The 17679-nt window shown below is 44.7% G+C and overlaps 1 protein-coding gene across 1 annotated transcript in view; it reads left to right on the top strand.

Moving 5' to 3' along the window:
- Nucleotides 1-17679, top strand: part of LOC145397107 (putative glutamate receptor) — a 132022-nt gene that overhangs the window by 94123 nt on the left and 20220 nt on the right. The gene's annotated exons all lie outside the window — the stretch shown is intronic.

Here is a 17679-nt window from a genome sequence, read left to right as displayed (position 1 = left end):
CAAGACATTCAGGGAAGAAAGAAGAGAGAACCTGTATTTTTTACACAGGAAAAATCATCAGAGAAATTACCAATATGCCGGGAATCGAACCCGAGACTCTCAGGTGAGAGCCAGGCAGCATACCACTACACCACGACCAGGTAAAAGTTAACTCACGTTGTCACAATCTTGTAACCAACGTCCCTCCGCCCCCACTGTGGGCATGAAGAGGATGAGTTAACCCCCTGGCACTCGGGCAAGTAGATGCTTTTAATCTATCCCAAACACTTACGGCAAGTCAGAATGAAGAGAGAACCTGTATTTTTTACACAGGAAAAATCATCAGAGAAATTACCAATATGCCGGGAATCGAACCCGGGACTCTCAGGTGAGAGCCAGGCAGCATCCTCTTCATGCCCACAGTGGGGGCGGAGGGACGTTGGTTACAAGATTGTGACAACGTGAGTTAACTTTTACCTGGTCGTGGTGTAGTGGTATGCTGCCTGGCTCTCACCTGAGAGTCTCGGGTTCGATTCCCGGCATATTGGCAATTTCTCTGATGAACATTCAGGGAAGAAATATGTGCAGCATGTGAGGTGGTGTGTGGGGTGAAGAGAAGACAAATGGGGGTGCAAGGAACAGCGTGGTGGAATGATGAGGTGAGACAGGCTGTGGCAGAAAAACAAGCATATAATGAATGGATGACAAATAGGGGCTTGGGAGAACTTGACAGACGGAAGAGAGAATTATATTTAGAAAGGAAGAGAGAGGTGAAGAGATTAGTAAGAGAAAGAAGAGAGTGGATGAGGAATTTGGAAGGAATTTGAGTGTAAAGTGGAGGGACTGCAAGAAAATGATCTGGAAAGAGGTAGAGAGAGTTAGACAGGGTGGCAGTGAAGTTATTATGGGAGTGAAAGATAAAAATGGTAGATTACAAGTGGAGAAGGGATAAAAAGTGTGCAGGCAATTTAAGGAATTGTTGAACATAGAGAATGAAAGTAATGCAAGTATAAGCGGCTGGGGAATGGCTGGGAGGAGAAAGGTGAGAAGACAGGAAGCAATGAAAAAAGGCAAAATGAGGGAAGCCCCAGGAATTGATGGAGTGTGTGGTGAAATGCTGAAGCATGGGGAAGAGATAGTAGTAGAATTGATGTGGAAGATGTGCAGATTGGCCTGGGAGGAAGGTAGAGTCCCGAAGGATTGGAAGTCAGTTTAATTGTTCCCTTGTACAAAGGGAAATGGGAAAAAGAAGTGTGTGGTAATCATAGGGGCATTTGTCTTCTTTGTGTAACTGGAAATATATATGGTAGGATAATTATTGATAGAGTTAGGATAATAACAGAGGAATTAATTGGAGAAGAGCAGATGGGTTTTAGGAAGGGAAGAGGTTGTTTCGTTTTCGTTTTCGTTTTTAAAGGCTCCAACATGCTTGCATGTGTCGGCCTTGGTCACCTAATGGCGGCTCTCCATGCTGCACGATCCATTGCAGCCTCCCTGTTCAGTCCCTTAACCCTAAGGTCACACTTAATGACCTCGTCCCATGTCTTTCTCGGTCTACCCCTCATAACCCCACCCCCAATATTAACACTTCTCACCTTCCTCACCCAGCTATCATCCCCCATCCTCTCCACATGTCCAAACCACCTCAATCTACCTCTCCTCATCACAACACCAATAAACTCCAGTCCCATCCTACCTCTCAACTCTTCCATTGTAAACCCAGCCCCTCCAGGCCTTGGACGCAGGGACGCACTGCACATCCACCTAATCATTGTCATTTCTGTACGTCTGAGCCGGCGAATGTCTTCCTCCTTCACTGCCCAGGTCTCACTGCCATACAGCATTACACTCCTAACACACGCTGCATACAAAGACCCCTTAGCACGTAGGGAGAGCCCCCTCAATGTCAGGAGAGGCAAGAGCTCCCTGAACTTCTTCCAACCACTTCTCACCCTAGCCACAGAGCTAGCTCCAGCCCCACCTCCAGCACACAACATGTTGTGTAGATCAGATATTCATTCTTAGATCTTTAGTGGAAAAGTTTCTAGACAAGGGAATGAAATTGTATGCAGCCTTCATGGATTTGGAAAAAGCATATGACAGGGTGGATAGACAAGGATTGTGGAAAGTATTAAGAATATATGGAGTAGATTCCAGTTGTTCAATGCTGTGAAGAGTATGTATTAGGGTGCTAAGGCTGCAGTGTATGTGGATAGTGAACTGAGTGAAATTTTCTGTTTGATGGTTGGGTTGAAAGAGAGATGTGTCATGTCTCCATGGTTGTTCACACTGTACATGGATGGGGTTATAAAAGAGATAAGAGGTAGGGCAGTGGATGTTGGAGTGGCCCTAATGAGAGAGAGCAGTGTTTGGAAATTCCCTGTTCTACACTGTTGTTTGTAGAAGATACTGTGTTGTAAAGTGAAGATAAAGGGGAGCTGCAAGGCTTGGTGGTTGAGTTTGGGAGAGTGTGTAGGAAACGGAATCTAAAGGTGAATGTAGGGAAGAGTAAAGTTATGGTCTTTTAGAGAAGTGATGTCAGTGAATGAACAGTGAAGCTGGTTGATGAAGAAATGGAAAATGTGGGTACGTTTAAGTACTTGGGTAGTGTGATGAGTAAGGATGAAATTTGGAGGGTGAAGTGCTTGAAAGGGTACAGCAAGGAAGAAATGTTGCTGGTTCCTTGAAAGCAGTGATAAGAAACAGGGAAGTGAGCATGGAAGTGAAAAAGTTACTACATGACAGTACTGTGATACCAACTCTAACGTATGGAAGTGAAGCTTGGACGTTGTTGGAGGGACACAAGTCAAGAATGAGAGCTGTGGAAATGAGTTATTTGAGAGGAGCATGTGCGGTCACATGGCGAGACAGATTGACAAATAAGGATGTGAAGGACCATTGTGGTGTGGATGTGGATGTGATAGGAAACATTAGGAGAAACACATGGGTGGTTTGGCCATGTGGAGGGGATGGAGAGTGAGAGACTGATGAGGAAAGTGTGTGTGAGTGAGGTGGAGGGGGAGAGGGGGAGGGGGAGGCCAAGGATGGGATGGAGGGATGGAGTGTAGAGGTATATGAGAGAGGGGGTGTGAGTTGGGAGCAGGGCAGTGAAATGGGGGGGGGGCCGGGTGACGTTGAGGCGATTTGTTTGTGGTCACCCCGTATGTGATTAAGGCGTCTGGCAATAGATAGATAGATAATTTTTTATATTTGTTGTTGCAGGAGTGTTCAAAAGGAAGTACGCCACGTTGCACTTCTATCTGTCTATCTATCTATTGCCAGACGCCTCAATCCCGTTTGGGGTGGCCACAAACAAATCGCCTCCAAGTCGCCCTGTCCCCCGCCATTTCACTGCCCTGCTCCCAACTCACACACCCCTCTCTCATATACCTCTCCACCCCATCCCTCCATCTCATCCTTGGCCTCCCCCTCCCTCTTCCCCCCTCCACCTCACTCACATACACTCTCTTCGTCAGTCTTTCACCCTAAATCCTCTCCACATGGCCAAACCACCTCAGTGTGTTCCTCATAACGCTTCCTATCACATCCACATCCACACCACAACGCTCCTTTATATCCTTATTCGTCAGCCTGTCTCTCCACGTGACTCCACAGGCTCCTCTTAAATAACTCAATTCCACTGCTCTCACTCTTGACTTGTGTCCTTCCAACAATGTCCAAGCTTCACTTCCGTACGTTAGAGTTGGTATCACAATAAAGTCATGTAGTAACTTTTTCACTTCCATGCTCACTTCCCTGTTTCTTATCACTGCTTTCAAAGAACCAGCAACTTTTCTTCCCTGCTGTACCCTTTCAAGCACTTCACCCTCCAAACCTCATCCTTACTCATCACACTACCCAAGTACTTAAACGTACTCACATTTTCCAATTCCTCACCATCCAACCTCGCTGTACATTCACTAACTTCACCTCTCTCAAAGACCATCACTTTACTCTTCCCTACATTCACCTTTAGATTCCGTTTCTTACACACTTTCTCAAACTCATCCACCAAGCATTGCAGTTCCCCTTCGTCCTCACTCAACAACACAGTATCATCTGCAAACAACAGTACAGGGAGTTTCCAAACACTATCCTCTCTCACCAGGGCCACTCCAACATCCACTACCCTACCTTGTACCTCTTTTATTACCCCATCCATGTACAGATTGAACAACCATGGAGACATGACACATCCCTGTTTCAACCCAACTTTCAAAGAGAAAAATTCACTTAGTTCACCATCCACACGCACTGCAGCCTTCGCACCATCGTACATACTCTTCACAGCATTCAACAACTTCCCATCTACTCCATATATTCTTAACACTTTCCACAATCCTTGTCTATCCACCCTGTCATATGCTTTCTCCAAATCCATGAAAGCCGCATACAACTTCTTTCCCTTCTCTAGAAACTTTTCGACTAAAGATCTAAGGATGAATATCTGATCTACACAACCTCTTCCCTTCCTAAAGCCTCCCTGTTCTTCTCCAACTAATTTCTCTGTTCTTTCTCTAACTCTGTCTATAAGTATCCTACCATACACTTTTCCTACTATACTAAGAAGACAAATGCCCCTATGATTACCACACACTTCTTTTTCCCCTTTTCCTTTGTACCAGGGAATAATTATACCTGACTTCCAATCCTCCGGGACTCTACCTTCCTCCCAGGCCAATCTGCACATCTTCCACATCCATTCTACTACTATCTCTCCCCCATGCTTCAGCATTTCACCACACATTCCATCAATTCCTGGGGCTTTCTCCGATTTAACTTTCTTCATTGCTTCCACAACTTCTATCCTACTGATTTCTTCCTGTCTTCTCAACTCCCTCCTTCTCCCAGCCATTCCCCAGCCACTTATACTCGCATTACTTCCATCCTCTACGTTCAACAGTCCCTTAAAGTGTTCTCTCTATCTGCTCACTTTTTCTCCCTTCTCCACTAGTAATCTACCATTTTTATCTTTCACTCCCCTGCTAACTTCCCTTCCACCCTGTCTTACTCTTTTCACTTCTCTCCAGAACATTTTCTTACAGTCCCTCCACTTTACACTCAACTTCCTTCCAAATTCCTCATCCACTCTCTTCTTACTCTCTCTTACTAATCTTTTCACCTCTCTCTTTCTTTCCACATATAACTCTCTCTTCCGCCTCTCAACTTCTTCCACGCCCCTATTTCTCATCCATTCATTGTATGCTTTCTTCTTTTGTGCCACAGCCTGTTTCACCTCTTCAGTCCACCACGCTGTTCCTTGCACCCCCCTCCGTCTTCTCTTCCTTCCACACACCACATCACATGCTGCACATATTTCTTCTGTAAATATCTTACACACACCTTCCACGTCTCCCATCTGCTCCAATTCATATTTGCCCAATCGTTCCTCCACTTCTCTCTTATACTCTGCCTTTTTCTCATCATCTTGCAACCTTTCCACTCTCCTTGCAACTATTCCTTCCTCTCGTCTTTCCCTTCTTCTATTCCTGCATCTTACTTGCACTTCTGATCCATGGAATTAAATGACATCAGTTACTGAACCTCGTCATAAGATTTTGAAATATATATTTGTTATCAGCAATAGGTTTATTCAGGTTCCGACTGTCACGGGGTTTTTATAATATCGCGGAGTTTTTAAAAATAAATGCTTAATTATTATTTAATTAATAATAATATTCAATAATTTTGAAGAGCAGAGACAATGATTGTCTTGCTACATCAAGCAACGATTACTTTACGCTGACTTGCTACGATTCTCTAAGAACGAGAATTTATAAACTTTCTCAACAGTACACAGCAGAGACTAATTACTCACAATTGCTGAATTAGTACTGTTAGCCTCTGGAGAAAGTTACTTCACCCCTGACAATAAATAACTAATACTAATAATAATAACAGGTTCTTGCTGATGCTTTAACTCCTATCTGGCACAACGGATTTTAAGTTAATACAACAAGACTTGTCTAAGTACTAGTTATGAATAGCAAACGTTTATGCAAGCTAGGAGCTATATGGAAAATAAGCTTAATTTGGAGAAATGAAACAAGATTTTACTTTACATTAAGCTCAAGAAAAAGAACTGTTAAATTTATTGATTACAAAAAAATAAATTTAACGTTACAATTCAAATCAAATTAATGAGATGCACTCACTCACTCACACAAAAGCTAAATACTTACGCCTAAAAAAAAACACCTTAACTAAACTCTTAAGACTACAAAATACAAAAGGGAAATACTATAGTTGATGAATGCTTTGTATCACCGAGGTGGGAGTTTGAAGAAACCGTACTCTGTGGAGCTTGGATGCTAGCTGACTTCTCACACTTTTGGAGCACAGGACCTCTCTCCGTCAAGGCAAACACTAGACTGAATTCAAATGCATTGTATGGGCAGGACGCACAAGCCACCAGAAGAAGGCGTGGCTAACGGTTTAGGCAAGCAGAGGCGAACGATAAAGAAACAATTGTATCGCTCAGTAGAGCACTTAGTGACGTGCATTAAATCGGTCACTTTTGAAAGTGACGAATGTTTTGAAAAGTATACTCCGAAATGGAGGGAGAAACGGTTAGCTGAGCGATACACAGTGAGTTTTCCACTAATAGTTCGTGGCTTCTCACAAAAGGGAAATGTCGCGAATTGATTTGTGACATTACGCCCTTACAAAGTTAAATTTTTTCCTTATGGGAAAAAAATTTGTGGATATATATATATATATATGTACACATCCTAAGTCATTCGCACAAGATTCACACTGTGGTGTGTGTGCTATCCTGCTACAGGAGAAAGTCGCAGTCGCCAGTGAGCGAAAAAAACCTCGTATTTACGTTAATAGAAGCAAGCTTGAGGGAAAAACTCTGTGACGACGGTGAAAATCCTGTACTCAGGTAAAACTGAGCGAAAATTCGCTACATTTACACTGACAACTAATTGTTGTGTAGCGTGGTGTATGTAATACATGGTGTAGGTGTGACAGTTGTAGTGTAACTGTACCTACGTGTAAAATGACACAGTAAATAATAATATGGCGATGACGAAGGCAGAGAAGAGGCGGCAGCGTGTGGCAGACGATCAGCTGGCCTGCACAGCAAAACTGCTACACCCATTGCTGAACCTGCAAAACCAATTGAGGTGGAGCATCAAAAGTGTCAATGAGACAAAATTTTATCATGTTACAATTACTCTCTCTGCCTAGCAGTCAGTGCTACGACGTACATTCGAGGTCGCCATTAATTATAGCACACGATTATGGTCGGCAAGTTGAGAATCCTTGTGCAAACTCGGGTCTTCCATAGCCTCAAACTGCACACGGGTCCTCAACCTTTATTCCTAAATTTCTGACAGAGGATGCCTATCCTGGTGAAATATTATTCGCCCATCACACTAAAATAGAAAATAGGAGGAAGTGCCTTAACCTACAGTACTTATATTAGTATCGGAGAGCTGAGAATCCTTGTGCAAACTTGGGTCTTCCATAGCCTCAAGTCGCCTCTGCGGAGTTCTCACTTCCCCCTTAACCTACAATACTTATATTAGTATCGGGGAGCTGAGAATCCTTGTGCAAACTCGGGTCTTCCATAGCCTCAAGTCGTCTCTGCAGAGTTCTCTCTCGAACTTCCCCCTTAACCTACAGTACTTATATTAGTATCGGGAGGCTGAGAATCCTTGTGCAAACTTGGGTCTTCCATAGCCTCAAGTCGCCTCTGCGGAGTTCTCTCTCGAACTTCCCCCTTAACCTACAGTACAATACTTATATTAGTACCGGGAAGCTGAGAATCCTTGTGCAAACTTGGGTCTTCCATAGCCTCAAGTCGTCTCTGCGGAGTTCTCTCTCGAACTTCCCCCTTAACCTACAGTACTTATATTAGTATCGGGAAGCTGAGAATCCTTGTGCAAACTTGGGTCTTCCATAGCCTCAAGTCGCCTCTGCGGAGTTCTCTCTCGAACTTCCCCCTTAACCTACAGTACTTATATTAGTATCGGGAAGCTGAGAATCCTTGTGCAAACTTGGGTCTTCCATAGCCTTAAGTCGCCTCTGCGGAGTTCTCTCTCGAACTTCCCCCTTAACCTACAGTACACGTGTATGTACAGACCCTGGACATACTGTGTCCTGTGGGGCCAACAAGTGAGACGTCAGGTCTACACTTTTGACTGGGAACCAGGCTAGTCCTTGGATTACTCAAATCTCTGAGGATGCCTATCACGGAACCCAGCATACAACAACTGCCCATGTTAGTCAGCAGTTAGTAGGCGAGACATCAGGTCTGCACCTACGTTATCACTTCCCTTGATGTATCTCACAACAAGGTTAAACTGCTGTAAATACAGTGTCCAGCGTGTCAATCTTGCATTAGCCGTCTTGGTCATGCTAAGACTAGTGAGTGGCATATGGTCAGTTTCCAGAACAAATGATGCCCCAAATAAATAATAATAATATTTTTTAACACCATCAACCACAGCCAAGAGTTCCTTCTCAACAGTACTGTAATTCCTCTCGGCGGGTTTTAGCCTACGGCTGTGGTATGCCACTGGAAAGATTCCACCTTCCGATTCCTGCATCAATACAGCACCTACTCCATCTTGTGAAGCATCAGTGCGCAGTATGAAAGGTTTGCTGGAATCAGGCAACTGCAAAATGGGCTCCTTGCACAACATATTCTTGAGGGTGGCAAAGGATCTCTCTTGCGCTTCTCCCCATTCAATGGTGTTTGGAGCATATTTCCGTAGCACTTCGTACAACGGTTGGGCAATGAGAGCAAAGTTGGGGATAAAACTCCTATAATATCCCACTAGGCCAAGAAATGCCCTAACCTGTTTCTTGGTCACGGGTCTCGGGGCTTCTCTAACCTTCCTGATCTTGTCACCCTGACACCTGCAATGGTTGTTGCCAACAATATGACCGAGGAACTCCACCTCACTGTGAGCAATCTTGCATTTGCTAGGCTTCACAGTCATGTTGAAACTCTGGAGTCTACTGAAGACAATTTCCAAGAGTCTGAGGTGCTCCTCCAATGTGGCGGAATGAACGAGGACATCGTCAACGAACATCTCTACTCCTACAATACCATGGAGCACTTGTCTCATGGCACGATTGAATACTGCTGGGGAATTGGTAAGTCCAAATGGGAGGACTTTATACTGGTACAACCCCCTAGGAGTAGCAAAGGCAGTGAACTGACGACTCTCAGGATGAAGGGGAATCTGGAAGAATCCCTTCGCTAGGTCGAGCTTCGTGAAATATCGTGACCCTGCCAGCTTGGAGAAGATGGCAATATGGTCACCCATTGGCTCAGCATCCACTTTGGTAATTGCATTGAGCCTTCTATAGTCGCCACAAATCCTGACTCCACCATCTTTCTTGCGGACTACTACCATCGGACTACAGTAAGGAGATGAGGACTTTTCGATAATGCCTGCAGTCTCCATGTCAACAATTTCCTTATCTACTGCACCCTGTAGTCGCATGGGAATCGGATATGGCTTAACCTTTATAGGAGCATTGCTGGTCAACTCAATTTTATGACACGCAACTTTTGCAAGTCTAGGTTGGTCTGAGAAGACATCAGCATACTGACAGAGCAGTGACCATAAGGCATTCTGGTCCCCTACTGCTAAGTCAGGGTTAAGTAAAACATCTCTGACAGTCTCTTCCTGATGGGACTGAGCGGTTAAGGGCTCGTCATCATGGTCATCAGCTGGGATCACCGCAGCTGCCCCGGTTTCTTCCAGTGGCTGGTCACTATCATCAGCTACTCGTAGGCCAGTCTCCTCGGGGTCTGACTCATGATAAGCCTTCAACATGTTAATGTGGAACCTTTTACGAAGATTCCCCATCTGTATTATGTAGTTGAGGTCTGAAATGCGCTCTACTACATCGAATGGACCCTTCCACTGCGCCAACAACTTGTTCTGGGCAGTGGGGAGTAATACCAAGCATTTATCGCCTGGACTAAACTTCCGAAGCTTTGCCTTCTTATCGTAATAAGCCTTTTGAACTTCACGCGCCTTGATCAGTTCTTCCTTAGCTAACTCGCACATCGACTGGAGGCGGTCAGCCAAATCAAGGACGTAGGTGTAGGTGGTCTTGACTTCAGGGTTGGGTTCTTCATCGTCCCATAACTCACGAAGGACTTGAAGTGGGCCCCGGACCGACCTCCCATACACCAGTTCAAAGGGTGAGAATTTCAATGAATGCTGTGGGGCTTCTTGATAAGCAAATAGAAGAGGAGCAATGAACCGCGGCCATTCCTTTGGCTGTTCGGCGGTCATGCGCCTCAACATCTTCTTGAGAGTTCCATTGAACCTCTCACACAACCCGTTACACATGGGATGATACGGCGTAGTTCGTAAGCCTTGGATGGACAGCAACCTGAACGTTTCGTTCATCATTGCCGAAGTGAACTGCGAACCCCGGTCGCTTAAGACTTCCTTAGGGATACCTACACGACAGAACACTTCAATTAATGCCTCAGCAACAGTGACGGCCTCTATATTCTTAAGGGCCACGGCTTCAGGCCACCGTGTGCTGAAATCAACTATAGTGAGGATATACTTTGATCCATCACTAGCCCCAGGAGAGATTGGCCCAACTATGTCAACTGATACTCTCTCGAACGGTTCAGAGATTATGGGCATTGGCTTCAATGGCGCAGGACGGACACGTCCCCGGTCAGTGGTACACTGACACACATCACAGGAACGTACGAGCCTCGTTATTTCCCGTCCCATTCCTGGCCAGAAAAAGTCAGCATGGATGCGGTCAGAGGTCTTCTTTTGACCCATGTGACCTCCCATCGCTGAACAGTGACCTAATTCAAACACTGCTCAGCGATACTTTGCAGGAACGACAAACTGCAGTCGAACCTCACCCTGGGGTGTCTGTGACTCACGGTACAGCCGTCCTCGCTTACGAAGGAACCTGGCTTGTCCTCCCCGTGAATACTTGATCACTTTACCCTCCAGCTTCTTGTGCACTGAGGCAAGTGTCGAGTCAGTCTGTTGCTCTTGGACAACATCTTGACTACGAATCAGATCTTGCGGCCTTGCGACGGTCAACGGAGTGACGCGATTTGGGGCCTTGGCCATGGCTCGTGTTATTGCAGCAGCCGAAGTCTGAGTAGCAACATCTACGGCACATCTATTTTTGATGCCAGCGATGTTGCCTAATATGAGGTCAAATAGAGGTTCTGGCATGACAACTGCAAGTGTCGTACCAGTATAAAATGGAGATGCCACCTGGATACGTGCCTCAGGGAACAATCTCACTGATCCATCAATAAGTCTAACTTGGATCTGTCGACCTGTATACTCATCAGGCCGAACTAAACTCTGCTTAACAGAGCAACCTGAGGAACCATTGTCCCTCAGGACATTTACAGAAACACCTCCCACAGACCCTGGCTGAACAAGAAAGGCAGTGTTGTTGGTGGAAGGGTCTGAGGAGGTAGCAGCCAGTCATTCATGAGACTGCGGAACAACCGATGCAGCAAACGTGGCGCCCTGGGAACTAGGTGTCTGAGGAGAGTTCATGGTCGAAGGGGGACTTGTGAAGTGTTGGGAAGTACCTGTACTGGTAGAGATGGCACCACCAGGTACTTGTGGAATGAAGGCTGCATTTGCCTCCTGCCTCCGATACACTAATTGACCTGACTGAGGGTTACGTGGCTTGTCCTTGTATTGCTGCTGCTTGGGGAACTGCTGCTGGTTGGGGTGCTTGTTGTACCGCTTCCAAGCAGGCTGCTGTGTATTTTGCCCCTGGTCCTTCTGTGGTTTTGGACCTTGGCCATTACTCTGAGAATGGCCTTGGTGCTGGGATTCAGTCTGAGACGGCTTCCCAGACTTGGCAGTATCTTTTCTGCTCCAGGTGTTTTGCTTACGAGTTTGATACCCGTATGCAGTAAAGAATGCGTCAGCCTTCTCTGCCATTTGGCTGGCATCTTTCACCTGGCAGATCTTAAGCTGTGCTATGAGCTCAGCAGCCCACGACCTCTCTAGCTGTGTACGCAGCATAAGGTCAATTATCCCCTCACGCGTGGAAGGAGTTTCATCTTTCTCCATCCACTCATTTAAGTAAGCTGTGAGACGATCAAGGAACTGAACAGCTGTCTCCTTGTCTTGGAGACGAGCTCGCATGAACTGAACTTTGGCGTCGTCTACTGTGAGACCATACGCCTTAATGAGTGCAGCTTTCATCATCTCATATGTGAGATTGTCTCCACGAATTCTGTGGAGAATATCGAGGGCAGGGCCCTCAAATAGGCTAAGAAACTGAAGCCGCTTAGCTGCCTCATCCAGTTGATATAAGTCTGCCATGTCCTCAAAACGAGCTATGTACTGCTCGATTCGCTCGCTTTCCTTGTATGAAGGAAGCTTGATGCGTTGGGTCGCCAGGACATGTGCAGGGAGAACGCTCGTGGAGCTTGGACCAACTGCACCAGACGTGTCTGAAGCCAAGGAATCTCGCTTGAGCTTCAGCACTTCAAGTTCATGTTCTCGTTCTTTGTCTCGTTGTTCACGCTCGTATTCGCGCTGTTCTCGCTCGTGTTCGCGCTGTTCTCGCTCTTTTTCTAACTCGAGCTCGCGTTGTTTCTGCTCGTGTTCGCGCTCCTTTTCGCGTTCCTCACGCTGTTCTTGCTCGTATTTGCGTTGGATTCTACGCTCTTCACGAGCATCTTTCTCACGTTCTTGCTCGTAATTGAACCGTGAGAGAACGTAACTCTGTATTTTCTCTGGGTCAGTGAGACCCATATCTTTGGCTTCCTGTACATAAGCACTGGCTGCCATGGCGCTAATTTATTAAGCAAACGAATGCTAATAACACAAGTAAAGAATACAGACACAAGCTAGTGGTGACCAGTCTTATCTAGTTAACTGGCAAGAATAAATCAAAAATGTAAATGACTAAGAACTCTCAATAATTAACACAATGGGTACGGCGGCTACCCAGGAGCGAATAAAATCGTCTGGCGTTACCAAAAATAAACTAGAGTTAGGTACTCTATTGATTAATAAAGCAAAAAATCACTTGCTAAATCAACGGTAACCACCAGTAAACTTGTGCCTATAAACTTTAATTATAAATACCTAAATATGAATGAGTGAGCACTATCTCGTGAATAGCTTTAGAGCTAGGAATTAATATCCTGGAATGAGGTCGCCAATTGTCACGGGGTTTTTATAATATCGTGGAGTTTTTAAAAATAAATGCTTAAATATTATTTAATTGATAATAATATTCAATAATTTTGAAGAGCAGAGACAATGATTGTCTTGCTACATCAAGCAACGATTACTTTACGCTGACTTGCTACGATTCTCTAAGAACGAGAATTTATAAACTTTCTCAACAGTACACAGCAGAGACTAATTACTCACAATTGCTGAATTAGTACTGTTAGCCTCTGGAGAAAGTTACTTCACCCCTGACAATAAATAACTAATACTAATAATAATAACAGATTCTTGCTGATGCTTTAACTCCTATCTGGCACAACGGATTTTAAGTTAATACAACAAGACTGGTCTAAGTACCAGTTATGAATAGCAAACGTTTATGGAAGCTAGGAGCTATATGGAAAATAAGCTTAATTTGGAGAAATGAAACAAGATTTTACTTTACATTAAGCTCAAGAAAAAGAACTGTTAAATTTATTGATTACAAAAAAATATATTTAACGTTACAATTCAAATCAAATTAATGAGACGCACTCACTCACTCACACAAAAGCTAAATACTTATGCCTAAAAAAAAACACCTTAACTAAACTCTTAAGACTACAAAATACAAAAGGGAAATACTATAGTCGATGAATGCTTTGTATCACCGAGGTGGGAGTTTGAAGAAACCGTACTCTGTGGAGCTTGGATGCTAGCTGACTTCTCACACTTTTGGAGCACAGGACCTCTCTCCGTCAAGGCAAACACTAGACTGAATTCAAATGCACTGTATGGGCAGGACGCACAAGCCACCAGAAGAAGGCGTGGCTAACGGTTTAGGCAAGCAGAGGCGAACGATAAAGAAACAATTGTATCGCTCAGTAGAGCACTTAGTGACGTGCATTAAATCGGTCACTTTTGAAAGTGACGAATGTTTTGAAAAGTATACTCCGAAATGGAGGGAGAAACGGTTAGCTGAGCGATACACAGTGAGTTTTCCACTAATAGTTCGTGGCTTCTCACAAAAGGGAAATGTCGCGAATTGATTCGTGACACCGACAACTTTTACAAATGGTTACAAATGGAGTAGTAAAATATTGCCTTCATTATCTCCTTCACTAATACAGTTTCACCTAAGCCTGCATAAAACTGTTTTCCATTAACCCGCCCCGTCCCGGCAACTTTTCGACCACTGGTACCCCCCAATCCCGGGCAATTTTCGACCTTTTTTTTTTTTGCTTAAACTTTCGCTTTTGGTCAGAAACAATGGCCGGTGGCAAAGAAAGTGGTCCCTGGGGTCCCTAATTAGCTTAACCAGGTATGCGATGGTCCCACCTGGCCCCGTGTTCTCCCTATGCGGTGTGAGCATCAAACGTTTTCTATGGTATTATAAGTTTGGGAAACCAATGAAAGTAAGTAGAAATGAATTTATTACAAACATAAAAACATGTGATAAAAGAGTATATTGGATTTTATACAAAAATAGAGCAGAAATAACCATTGTACCATCGTGAAAGCAGGCAAAATCGGCCAACTTGGTTCCCATGAATCGCTAACATTCTAAAATCATGATACATATATTTTTTACTTACATAATACTTCTACAATAACATTATACCATTTTACATTATATTGAACTGTTTTTACGTATTCACAGGCCTTTTGATAACATTTAGCGTAATGTTAGCGCTAATTTACGTAGTGAGTGAACTCGCTGTGACTGATGTTTCAACTCGTATTGTGCTTTTTCTACTAACATAATACCTTTCTAATATTATTATACACTTTTCAACTTTATAGAACTGTTTTGAGATTATTTCAGGCCTTACGTAAATATATAGCGTAATAATAGCGCATAGTAACACACACGGTGAAGTCGCTATGACAACTAATTCAACTTACAACCTATTTTTTTACTTATATAATTATTCTACACTAACATTGCACATGTAAACACTTGATATAATTGATATTACATCATTTCTGAACGTAAGATGGAACTTAGCGTCATATTTGCGCGTACTTACACAGGGAGTGTTATCGCGATATCATTTGTTTCATCTTACACAAGTAATCAACTTATAAAATACCTTACTACTAACATTACAACATCTTCCACTGTATATAATTCCTATCACATACTTACTGACCAGAATGTGGGTGTAATCGTGACATCAATTATGACAACTTACAGTAATGTTCAACTTATACGTTTTATTCATGCTAACATTACACCCGTTTCCACTTTATTTCCTTGCTATCACATATTTACTGACCAGATTTACACAGTGGGTGTAGTTTTGATAACAATTCTTTCCACTTACACTAATTCTCATCTTATACATTACTTTTCTGAAAAAATAACACCCGTTTCAACTTTATATTTGACTTAGCACCTACTGACTGGCCTTACCATTATCATGAGCGTCATTTCGCCTTCCCACACAGTTTCAGAAGTGTAGGAGATTATGATATTCCTTGAAACAAGGCTGAAGGCACAACGCAACATTGCACTCGACACACTCGTATCTTGTGTCTTTTCTCTGCGTTGATGGTCTGACTGTCGAGTGCTTACATACATGGCAGCGACGCTGGGGTTTCTGACGGTTTGGTTCGGAAGGGATTGCGCTGGGGTAGTGGCGGGCTGCAAGACGTAGGGAGTCTGAGCAGCACGGGGGGGCTGGGGCGGTGTGGGGGTCTTTCCTGGGCATGCTTGGCGATTATTTCACGTGCCAGCTCCCTCACAAACCCCTCAAAGGTCTCGGATACTCTGGTGGTCATTGCGTGCAGGTAGTGGGCGTTCAGGACCGTGATGTCGAGCAAGTGGAAAAAGAGTTTCTTGTACCACTTCATCGTTGTCCTGGCACAGTCAACACTTGAAATCATCGAGTCTGACTGATCAACTTGCCTCATGTTCAGATTATAGGCAAGTACAGACTCTGGTTTCCATGCGTTGCGCCTCCTCTCATACGGTGATCCACGGAGTCTGTGCGGTGCATCAGGGGGCTGTGAACAGTTGATTGGAGGCAAACTTCCCTGTTGTGGTTCCACAGGGTTGCAAGGATGTTATTGGCCTGGAAGAAAACCACCTCATTCTTGTCAAGTTTCCGCCCTATCTTGACCATATGGCTTGGTTTCTCTCTTGACTGTACCACAGACTCCGGTGTCGTGTTGGTGGAGGAACCTAGCGAGAAGAGGGCTAGTGTACCAGTTGTCCAGGTACAAAACATGACCACGATGAAGGTACTCTTCTATCATTGTCTTCACCACGGCCCCAGAGAGTCCTATACTCCGATCTTCTATTATATCTGTCTGTGCGCCCGTGTACAAGACTATGTCTTGCACATAACCAGTCTTACAGTCACACATAACAAAGATCTTGAACCCGAAGAACGGTGTCTCTTGCTGGGTATATACTGCCTAAAGGAAATATTGCCTCTCCACAACACAAGACTCTCGTCTATGACGAGGTCTCTGAAGGGATAAAATGAGGAGCGGAACATTTCCCGTAAATGATCAAATACCAGCCTAATTCTCCTCATTTTATCGGTGTTATTTGCATTGGCTGGATCATCTGCATCAAAAAAGTGGAGGCGGCCAGAGAATAAACTGAAATCTATTACGACCCATCACCTTTCCAAAGAAAGGTGTTAGGATGATTGGGTCCGTTGTCCAATAGGCAGAATTTGATTTTTCTTCACCACACCCATCAAGATTACCAGGGCCAAAAATAGACATCTCTGATATAGTCACGGGAAAGTCATACTGTTCTGCATGCTTGCTTGTGGTTCCTAGGCGTTCACTTTCAAGGCGCTGGGATTGTGAAAATATATTCGTCTGTTCTACTATGCGCCCAACAAACGCCTCATCAAAAAACAAATTGAAAAAATCTAAACGTGACGACCCAGCATTTACACCTGGAGCCGTGCAACCTGACCGCCACTCCTCAGTGAACTGGTGAATGATGGGAGTAAAATTACTCCCATCCTCCAGTTCCACGTGACACCACCGTCTCCAGCCACGTCACCATCGTCCCCTTCGTCAGGGTGGGGAGGTGAGGGTGGTGGGGGAGGTTGGGGAGGTGGAGAAGCGGCGCCTCTCATCACTCGCACTTCTCTTCCCTCTCCCTTTTTCCTTTACCCTTTCCCTTCCCTTTCTTTCCTTTCCCCACATCCTGGGGCTGTGGGGAGGAAGTTTGGGCATATTCAGGGGCAGAAAGAAGTGCTGGGGAGTGACTCAACCTCCTCTCCCCTAGGCCTACGAGCACCACGTGCTCGTGCTGCCTCCCTCCCACCAATGGCCCCTTCACCCCGCACTACCCCCACACCACTCTCACTTTCACCCCGCGCTGCCGCCACAACACTTTCCCTTTCTCCCAGCAATCCCACCACCACTTGCTACTTCCCCAGACAAAGTACTTGAACCATACCTTAGGTGTCGTCTCGCCCCACCTTCTGATCCACGTGGTGATATTTTTTCCTTTCCCAACCACTCGGCGATATCACGTCCTAGCCCTCCGTCATCCTCATCGTCCTCATCCTCG

The sequence above is a fragment of the Coenobita brevimanus genome, chromosome 40 (assembly GCF_032717465.1).
Source record: "Coenobita brevimanus isolate Jiangsu-jjx chromosome 40, ASM3271746v2, whole genome shotgun sequence".
NCBI lineage: Eukaryota > Metazoa > Arthropoda > Malacostraca > Decapoda > Coenobitidae > Coenobita > Coenobita brevimanus.
The sequence above is the reverse complement of the archived record's forward strand: the minus strand, read 5'-3'. Positions and strand labels throughout refer to the sequence as shown.